This window comes from Manis pentadactyla, chromosome 8 (genome assembly GCF_030020395.1).
Source record: "Manis pentadactyla isolate mManPen7 chromosome 8, mManPen7.hap1, whole genome shotgun sequence".
Taxonomy (NCBI): domain Eukaryota; kingdom Metazoa; phylum Chordata; class Mammalia; order Pholidota; family Manidae; genus Manis; species Manis pentadactyla.
Genome location: NC_080026.1, coordinates 92,046,221 through 92,055,740, shown reverse-complemented (window position 1 = coordinate 92,055,740; position 9,520 = coordinate 92,046,221). Strand labels below are relative to the sequence as shown.

Here is a 9,520-nt window from a genome sequence, read left to right as displayed (position 1 = left end):
AACACCATGAATTAATCTCACAGATTTAAATTTTAATGAAAAAAAAGCAAGACATAAAACGGTGTATTTAATATGACTGTATAAAGTTCATAAACAGACAAAATTAAGGTGTGGTAATAGAAGTCAGAATAGTATTTACCTTTAGAAAAATCAATTAGAAGGGGTTAGGAAGGGGTTTCTAGGATACTGGAAATGTCCTGTATCTGATCTAGAAGGTGGTTACATGGTTGTATACACATGTGAGATTTTATTAATTCTATTTGCTTGAGATTTATGGTCTTTACATAGTTTAGTACACCATTAAAAAGAAAATAGAGTGCAGAGAGAAAAAAACAACAAAATAGATCCTCTTAATACCTGAGACTGGTAGAAAAGCTATGGAATTAGGTTGGGAATGTCGTTAGAGGAGCCCTCTGCCCAAAGAGAAAGGAAAGCTCTGGTGTTCATAGTTGCATGGAAAAATAAATCCACCTTATTTTTATACCTTAGAGCCTATTTAAATTAGGTAATGAATGTAGTATGCATAACATAGGGTCGACTCATTGCATACATTAAAAGATAATAATAGTAGTGTTTTACTGCTATTATTATTTTGTTACTGTTGTGGTGGTTAGTGACTCTTAGTGATTGTGTCTGAACCAGAAACTTGTGGCAGTGTGGTCTGCCTCTTCCCTCGTCTCACTTTCACATCTCACCATTCAGTCCATTCTTCTCATTTTCTCATTCCCCACAGAGTGGCAACTCAATACTGGGTGTGGGAAATTGATACAGATTCATCTTTCAGAGCCAACTGTGGGTCTGTGAGAAGGGTGAGGGACGGGCTCCGTCAGCCAGCAAACTCGAACTCACAGACGGCCAAGAAGGAGGAGGAGCAGGAGATGTCATCCCACATGCCATCCTCTAGGAGCATCACACAGTCCTCCCCTCTGGCACCATCGTTGGGCTCACCAGCTTTCCAGTTTTTGTAGGTCAGACCCCTTCCTGACAGGTCCACAAAATGGCCTTCAGTCTCCTCATCTGTGGTGCCCAGGAAGACATGTCTACTACTGGCTATTCTCTGGATGGCCTTGTTTTCCTCAGCATTCATGGGGGTGGCCACGGAGGCTTGGAACCGGGCACACAGAGCCTTTACCCTGTCAAAGCTCATCGTTTCACCATTGGTCATGAAGAACTTCTTCCCAACTTTTTTGCCCATAGAGAAGGTCAGCCCTAAAGTAAAAATCTCTGGATGATGCTGGCTTGTCTTTAAGCCTAACCCAAGGTAGTTTTCTGGGTAGACGTGTCTAGAACAGAGTTGCCACATAAAATATAGTGTGCCCAGTTAAATTTGAATTTCAGGTAAACAACTCAATTTTTTTAGTATAGGTATCTCCCATGCAATTTTGGAGACATATGTGTACTAAAAAAAAAAAAAAAGTTGATTACTGAATATTCAAATTTGACTCGGCAGCCTGTCTTTTTCCTAGTAAAAACTGGCAACCCTAATCTGAAGAGACAGACTCTATCAGAGGACTTTATCTTTTTGAATCAGTTTTAGAGCACATACAATTAGGAAACTGAATTCTACCTCAGTATTATCTCAAGAATAAGCAAAAATGTCTGAGAGTATTTGCCCCAAGGTAGGAGGGCACAGAAGGAACAGCTCAAGCCCATTGACAGGTCTCAACGCCAGCAGTAAAAAGGGGCACAGGTCCCATTTTCAGTAACCAGAGAGTAAAAAGTAAAGGATCAGGGACTCCAGAGTCAGACTGACTTCAGTTTATAAAATACTTCTACCACTTAGCTCTGTGTGTTTGAGCAAGTTACGTAACTCCTTTCTGCCTCTATTTCTAGCAAAAGGGTGTTGTGAGGATTTCATGTGATCAGAATATGTGAAACACCTATCCAGGTCCTAAAATACTATATGCATTTAATAAATACCTGTTACCTTCCATGTTCCCAAAATTCAAGCTACCTGAAGAGTAAGAAAGGAGGCTTACACTTTTTGATACGGTCCAATTCTTCTTGCAAAGCTCTTCTTTCTGAACTATCCAGGTGGCTCTCACAAACTAGAAAATTAAGATAAAGTGAAAGCATTGTTGAAAAGGGGGTCTCAGTAAGGGGTATATTTTTTAAACCAAAAAAATTACATTTTGATATTGGAGGAAAATGAAGCAAAAAGAAGGAAAATTCTATCTGTTTCCGTCCAGTCTTCATCTGTTGAATATACCTGCAGTCACTTTATGTATACATACTTACTCACACTCACAAGCACACACATATGCTCCCTGCTGACCTAGCATGATAGCACTCCATATGCCAAGCTCTTCACTAATTGTTTTTTTTTCCCAAAACTAAACAGCTCTATCACATATAAAGAGAAATCTTTGGGGGAATTATTATGAGCTAGTGAATGTTGACTAGAAAGATTACAGAGTTTTGTCTTTGAGGAACTTTTGTTTCTGTTGTTTTTTTAATTTTGGTTTTGTTTTTCCCCATGTTTGTTCTATTTTTAATCCAAGATTTTTTGTGAGCTGCTCATTATTCAAGGGGGCAGGGAATGAGGCAAGCCATGTATTATAAATGGCAAATGTGGCCTTAATATGACACAGACTTTCTCATTAAGAAATGAGTCTCTTTCCCCACTCCTTGAATCAGGACTGGCCTTGTCACTTGTTTTGACCATTAGAATGTGGTAGAAACAATAACGTACGTGTTCTAAGCCTTCAGGAGGCCTTAATGCTTCTGCTCTTCCTACTCTTGGGAATCCTGGAATCACCTCTTTGTGAACAAGCCCAGGCAGCCTGTTTGGTGATGAGAGCCCGGTGTCTCATTTACTTTCATCACTCAGCTGACAGATAAACGATATCCAGTCATGTCCATGGCACGCTGGGCCATCAGCTGACCACAGATCCATGAGTGAGACCAGCAGAGAAATCACCGGCTGATTCCCAGAACTGTGGGCTTAAAGCTGTGGCTGTGTTTTCTTGATTGTTTGTGTCTTATGAAGTAAAAGATAATTGACATGCCTTGGCTACTGCTATTGTGAAAATAGGCTGACATAAGAGGCCCAATACTTCAATGGCCTGGTCTCTCCCTTTTGAACCAGAGTCTGACATTGGACTGAAGGAGGCCCAGGGCCTAGCTCCTCCAGAGAGAGCCTAGTGAGGGAGTGGTCCTGAAGGGCTTGTAAGTCTGCACGAGGGTGCTGGTAGGAATTCCCTGAGGCTCTAAGAAGCCTAGGGAGGGCTGTGGGGTTCTGGGTCAGGAAGCAGAGTTGGACATCTTCCCATGAGGCACCAGGGGAAGAGGCACCTCCCACCTGGAAGTTAAAGTCCCAGTACCCTGGGTGCCCTTCAGCCCAGACCTTGCTGAGGTAAGCTCCTTACCTGGACAATCTCCAGGATCCCCTTTGTGGCCCACTGCTCCTGGTAACCCAGGGGACCCTTTTATTCCTTAAGGGCCCAACTTCCCAGGAGGACCCTGTAAGCCTCTGACCCCTTGGCCTGTAGGACAAGGGAACAGGACTCAGTATCTCTGTTCTTGCTCTGTTTCTATGAGAGTTTGATTCCAGAAGAAACAAATATTGACCCAGAGCTGACTTTCATCACTGCTTCCAGTCCCAAGAAGAAAACCTTCCCAATGGGATGCTTGTAGAGGACCACCCCCAACTCCTGTGTGGAAGCTGGGCTGCCAGAGAATCAGAGCTACATCTCTGTTTTGAGTTATAATATGCAGGTGAGAGAAATACAACCTACCTAAATAGAATATTACCCTCCTCACATCTCCAGACAGTTTCCTCCAGAAGGTAAGAGTCAGAACCGGAATGGCCCAAGGTACCTGGCTCTCCCTTTTCGCCCTTGGTGCCGTCACGCCCGTCTTTGCCTGGGAAGCCGTTGGCTCCTGGACAACCACAGGCCGTCCCAGGGCAGGTCTTCTGCACATCCTCACAGGTTTCTGTTTCTGAGAAGGATGCTGCCACCATACTCAAGAGAAGGACAGGGAGCAGTGGAAACAGGGACATGGTCCTTACCTTGGTGTGAGGAAAGTCAAGGAAGCTTATTTCATTGAGAGCTCTCTCCCCCAACCTCTGCCCCTGGGCCCCCTGCAGCCTGCACCTCATCCTCTCGGCTGGGCAGCCCGTTCTCCCCCAGCGCCATCAAAGCAGCGTTCAGGCGGCACCAGGCTCTGAGCTGCAGGCCGGTGCTCCAGAGAGGGGGGCCACCACTAGTCACCAACCCAGCCCCATATTAATTTGAGTTTACTTCCTCTTGATGTTTTATTCACCACTGCCGTAGAAACTTGCTAGAAGGAACGTTTTCTCTGGAGATTTCTCACTACCTTGGCCTTGAAGGTAGTTTTCTCTCTCTAGGTTGCAGCAGGAATTCTCAGTGTTCTGTGAGTCAAAACCACTAGCAGGTAAACCACCTTCCTTGAATCCCCTTCCCATTTCTCTATCTTAGCATTTCATCTGTCTTTCAATTTCTCTTTGAAATCTGTCCTGCCCCCAAGAAGAAACCTCAGCTTCCCAGTCTCATGGGTCTAATCCTTCATGGCTCTCTTTGAAAATGAAGGTACAGTCTTATTTGCACATGGTAGGTGAGCCCAGGAAAGTCACAGATGTCCCAGCATAAGCCAAGAAAGATAAATCCCCAGCATAGCTTCTGTCTGCCATGCCCCCACCCCGTCTACAGGCCCAGAGAGCCTCCTCTAGGGCTCCAAGGTCAATTCCCCTCCAAGGTCCTGACCCAGGACCCCAGATCCACTCACCAGAGGGTTACTGAGGCTTCTGCAGAGACAGGGAAACTGGCCCTCCAGCCTGGGGTTCTGGCAGCTGCCTCAGTGAGGGAGGAGGCCAGACTCTGCAACACATGGCCCTGCCAGCCTTACGAAGAGCGACAGCATAGGCCTGGCCTCCAACCCCAGATTAATAAACAACTTCTCTTAGGACTGCACTAAACTCTTCTTGGGAGCATTTCCTGGGGCCTCTGACACAGTGCGCAGCAGCTGTCTGCTTTTATATTGCACATTCTGTCTTTCAGTTGCCATCATTTTGGCAGTTATCATTCCTGAGCCCCCATATGTGGGCTCTTACAGTTGGTCAGGTCAAGATCCTTGTTTCCAACCAAGAAATATAAAGATACCCACAAATGCTTGTGCACATCAACCATACACACAAACGTGCACGTGTGCACATATACTCATCCATGAAGGCACAGCAGGCTCCCCGCAGCCCTTAGCACACCAAGACCACTCCTGCCTCAGGTTCTACACTTCATACTCTCCCAGCCTGGACATCTCCTCCAGTGACTGTCAACTGGATCTTTCTCTTTCACTCAAATATCTCTATATTAGAGAAACCTGTCTTGGTCTCTTTTTAAAAATCCCACCCAGCCACTCTCTATCCTTTTGGCTTGGTTTATTTTATTTTATATTACTTAACACTACATGATAATATATTCTAGCAGTTTACTTTACTTTTCTATTTTTTTGTTGTGCTAAAATATACATAATACAACCATTTTGACCATTATTAAGTTTATAATTCGGGAGCATTAAAAGCATTCACATTGTAGAACAGCCACCACTATCCATCTCTAGAACTTTTTCACCATCCCAAACTGAAACTCTATACCCATTAAATAATAAGTCCCCATTTCCTGCTCCACCTCAGCGCCAGCCCCTGGTAACCCTATTCTACTTTTTTTCTCTATGAATCTGACTACTCTACATACCTTATATAAGGGGCACCATACAGGATTTGGTTTTTGGTGACTGGCTTGTTTCACTCAGCATAATGTCTTCAAGATTCATGTTGTGGCATATATCAGAATTTCCTCCTTTTAAGACTAAATAATATTATATTATATGTATATACCAAATTTTGGAAGCTCCATTTTTATAGCCAAATGTTCTTCCACAAGTGAAAGGGTAAATAACCGGTGGTACATCCATACAAAGGAAAACTCCCAGAAGACAAAGGAACTGACGATTTTTTTTTCTTTATTTTCTTTTTATTAAGGTATTATTGATATACACTCTTATGAATGTTTCACATGAAAAACAATGTGGTTACTACATTCACCCTTATTATCAAGTTCCCACCCACACCCCATTGCAGTCACTGCCCAACAGTATAGTAAGATGCCACAGAGTCACTACTTGTCTTCTGTGTGCTACACTGTCTTCCCCATGATCCCCCCCACACCATGTGTGCCAATCATTATACCCCTCGGTCCCCTTCTCCCTCCCTCCCCACCCGCCCTCCCCCACCCCTTGCCCTTGGCAATTGCTGGTCCACAAAGGAACTGACTATTGATTTACATAATAACTTGGATGAATCTCAAGGGCATTAGGTTAAGTAAAAGAAATATAACGTCAAAACTTTATAAACTGTATGATTCTTTTTATATATTCTTGAAATGACAAAATTACAATGGGAGAACAATGGTTGGCAGGGAACAGGACTGGAGAGAGGGTGATTATAAAGTTGTAGCATGGGGAAATTCCATTGGGGGTGATGGAAAGTTCTATACTTTTATTGTGGTAGTTACATAAATGTATGATTGTGGTAAGATTTCATAGAACTATACACCAGGACAAATATGCAGATAAATGATTAAATCCAAAGGAAGAGCTGTATCTTATTGTCGTATTGCTCCAACGTCAGCTTGCTGGTTTTGATATTTGTGCTTTGGTCTGATAGATCTGATTATTGGTGAATGATGGATGAAGGGTACAGGAGACCTTTCTTTATTATTTTTTTGATGTATACATGAGACTAAAATTATTCCAAATGAAAATGTTTCCAAAGGAGTCTTAAAGTTGTGGGTGTTCCAAAGGCTCAGCCCCTGCTTCCTTCAGGGCTTGGTCCAAGTATCCAGATGTGATTAGTCTGCTCAATGGCTTGAAAGTGAGAAAGCAGACTAGGTTCCCAGGGATAAAACTATTCAGTGTGACTGGGTTTACAGTGTGAGATCCGATCGGTGAGAACCGAGGCATGAGCCAGTGGACAGCAGGATTTGAAACTGTACTAAAGACTTTGGACCTCCTCCTAAGGTTCATTAGACCAATTCCAATAGAGACATGATCAGAACTGAATTTTTCAAAGCTTTGTTTGACTACAGCCTAGAAAAGGACTGGAGCGGTGCAGGACTGGAAAAGAATCAGAGAGGAAATACATACCATCACACAGGCAGCAGATGATTCCTGCTAGGCTTTGGGTAATGGCAGCTGGATAAAGAAGTTGGATGCATTTGAGAAACATCTACCAGGTGTAATTGATAGAGCTTGGGAATTGGTTGACTGTGAAATAGTTAGCAAGAAAGAGGAATTTTAATGGGCACCCAAGTTTCTGACTTGAATATCTGGGTACCATTCAACTGGATAGGAAACAAACAAAAGAAACTTTGGTGGGGAGGGTTTAGATAATGGGTATCTTGTGGGTAAATGGCTTGGACCATGTGCAGTGATCAAGAGGGACAATCTAGATGGGATGGAACAGTAACTTAAACACGATTTATTAATTTCTGAACAACATCTCTAATAGAGCTGTCATAAAATGTCATGTTAACTTGGGGTGTGGGGGAGCTCATCACAGGAGGTGGCAGTGATGTGTGGCAGAAGTGTTGTAGGGGCCTCCAAACACCAAGAGGAATGTGGGTGAGATTCCCTTCGGGTCCCTTCCTATTAGACTGTCCTTGGCTGTGAAGGTCCTGGTTTCCTTTCTTCCCACTGACCCCTGTCCCTGAAAACATTCAGGGTAGTACAAAGTCACATGCTGAAAACAAATTATGTAGACAAGGAGATCCAGGGTCTGGAAAATTACTTCAGGCGCATAGTTCATCTCTCCTACTCTTCAGCAGCCGGACCTTCCCCTGGTGCCTGCTCCACAGTGGCAGGGGCAGATGTGGTAGCTGACTCCAGGTCATGCTGGAAGTGTTGACTTTGGTCACAGTGCTCGTTTTATTAACACTAAGTTCAGAGGTCAGGCAGCTGCCCTCTAGACTCTGACATTACCTGGAACTGTGGTAAGAGGTAGGCATCTAGGTGGGCAGCCAGTCTAACAACTGAGCTACCACTCTGGGTGCTGCCCAACTACGAGCTCTTTTCTGCTCTCCACAGCCTCCAGCAGGCCACTCCCATCGTGATACACCCCTCCACACACATCAGCCCCTGATTACCGTCTCTGCCTCATAAATGAAGCCACTGTGCCCATTTGCTCGGGACCCCAGGCCCTTCCTAGCACTGCCTCCATTCTGGGACTTCCATCAGACACACACGTCACCCAAGAGGCTGCAGACACTCTGCCCTCTGACCTGCAGGAGGACTGCCTGCCCCCCTGCGCCCTCTTTCCTCTTGCCTGGGATGGAACCCCAGCTTTGCCACTTCCCAGCTGTGTGACTTGGCCAAATTCTATCTCTTCAGTTCTTGTTTCCCCGTCTGTGTGCCAGGCCTTGGCTGTGCCGTGGTATGCCCTCTTCTGGCCCATACTCAGAGCGCAGGGCATGCAGCTCACTGCCCCAGTCTGCTTAAGACAGAGCCTTCATTGCCTCCAGGAGGACTGAACAGTATTCCTCTTACTTTGTGGAGCAGTGTTTGGGGTGGCCCTGTGTGGGAAGCATAGCCTGAGATGTGCAATGAGAAGGCTTGATTTGGGCTCATGACTCTGAACTTAAACAGTCCACATATTCTGGCTCAGCTGCAAATCTCACACCTATCAAATTTGATTTTGAACTCCACCCTCTTTCCTGCAGGGATGCTACAGGTGGGACAGAGGCAGCGAATGGCAAGCATCAGTGCCCTCCAGCCAGAGGCTACAAGGAATACCCCTACAGTTGATCCAGTTGATGATTTTTCTTTTCTTTTGTATGTGTGTGTTGGGGGTACTTATTACAAACAGGGATGTTGCATACAATGGTGAGCCATAGGGCTTCTCAGTCACAGGCTGTCAGGAGGGATTTTTATGGGATTTGGCCTTGTGCTGGGTGATCTGGGGGAACGTTGAAGGAACAGGTGTCTATGCCTGATAGGATGCTGTCAAGAAACTCAGGCAACTTTTTAGTAGAGTTAGCTTAATAAATTTTTTTCCAGGCGGACAGAGGGACAGAGCGAGGCAGAGGAGAGGCATCTGTTAGGAGCTACAGACGCTCTTGTTGGCTGGGAGAGGGGAGTGTTTTCATTTTTGTGGTTCTCAGAGCAATCTTCATGGCTTTGTCCAGATATGACTTCAGAATGATCTTCATATGTCAGAGTTGTGTTCTGTTCTGTGAGCCTGTTTATGGCCAGCAGAGAATGCCACGGTCTGGCTGGGAGAGACGGCTGCCAGCTGTCAGCCTGCTTTCTCCTGGTCAGCCGTGTCCTTTGCGACTAATGTCTGACCTTCTCAAAGTTCCATCCTTTGCTTCCACTCATACTAGTTGTTTCCTTGCTCGTTTTTGCTCCTGAATCCTTTGAGAATCTGAAAATATCATGGGCCGCCTTTTCAAAAAGACAAATGCACACACACACAGCATCTAGCAAGGTATACCCGGGAGCTCCC

The 9,520-nt window shown here is 44.9% G+C and overlaps 2 long non-coding RNA genes across 4 annotated transcripts; one reads left to right on the top strand and one right to left on the bottom strand.

Annotated features, from left to right (window-relative positions):
- Positions 1-1,449: 1,449 nt before the first annotated feature.
- LOC130684593 (uncharacterized) lies at positions 1,450-5,446 on the bottom strand. Of its 3 annotated transcripts, none has more exons than XR_008998925.1 (3): positions 4,750-5,446; positions 3,369-4,375; positions 1,450-2,048 (listed from the first exon to the last, which is right to left on the bottom strand). It is a non-coding gene; the product is annotated as an uncharacterized LOC130684593 (long non-coding RNA). The 3 variants fall into 3 exon arrangements; XR_008998923.1 differs by having other exon boundaries at positions 3,369-4,012; XR_008998924.1 differs by having other exon boundaries at positions 3,738-4,012.
- LOC130684591 (uncharacterized) lies at positions 3,601-8,874 on the top strand. Its single transcript, XR_008998919.1, has 3 exons — positions 3,601-3,717; positions 7,107-7,253; positions 8,736-8,874. It is a non-coding gene; the product is annotated as an uncharacterized LOC130684591 (long non-coding RNA).
- The last annotated feature ends 646 nt before the right edge of the window (positions 8,875-9,520 follow it).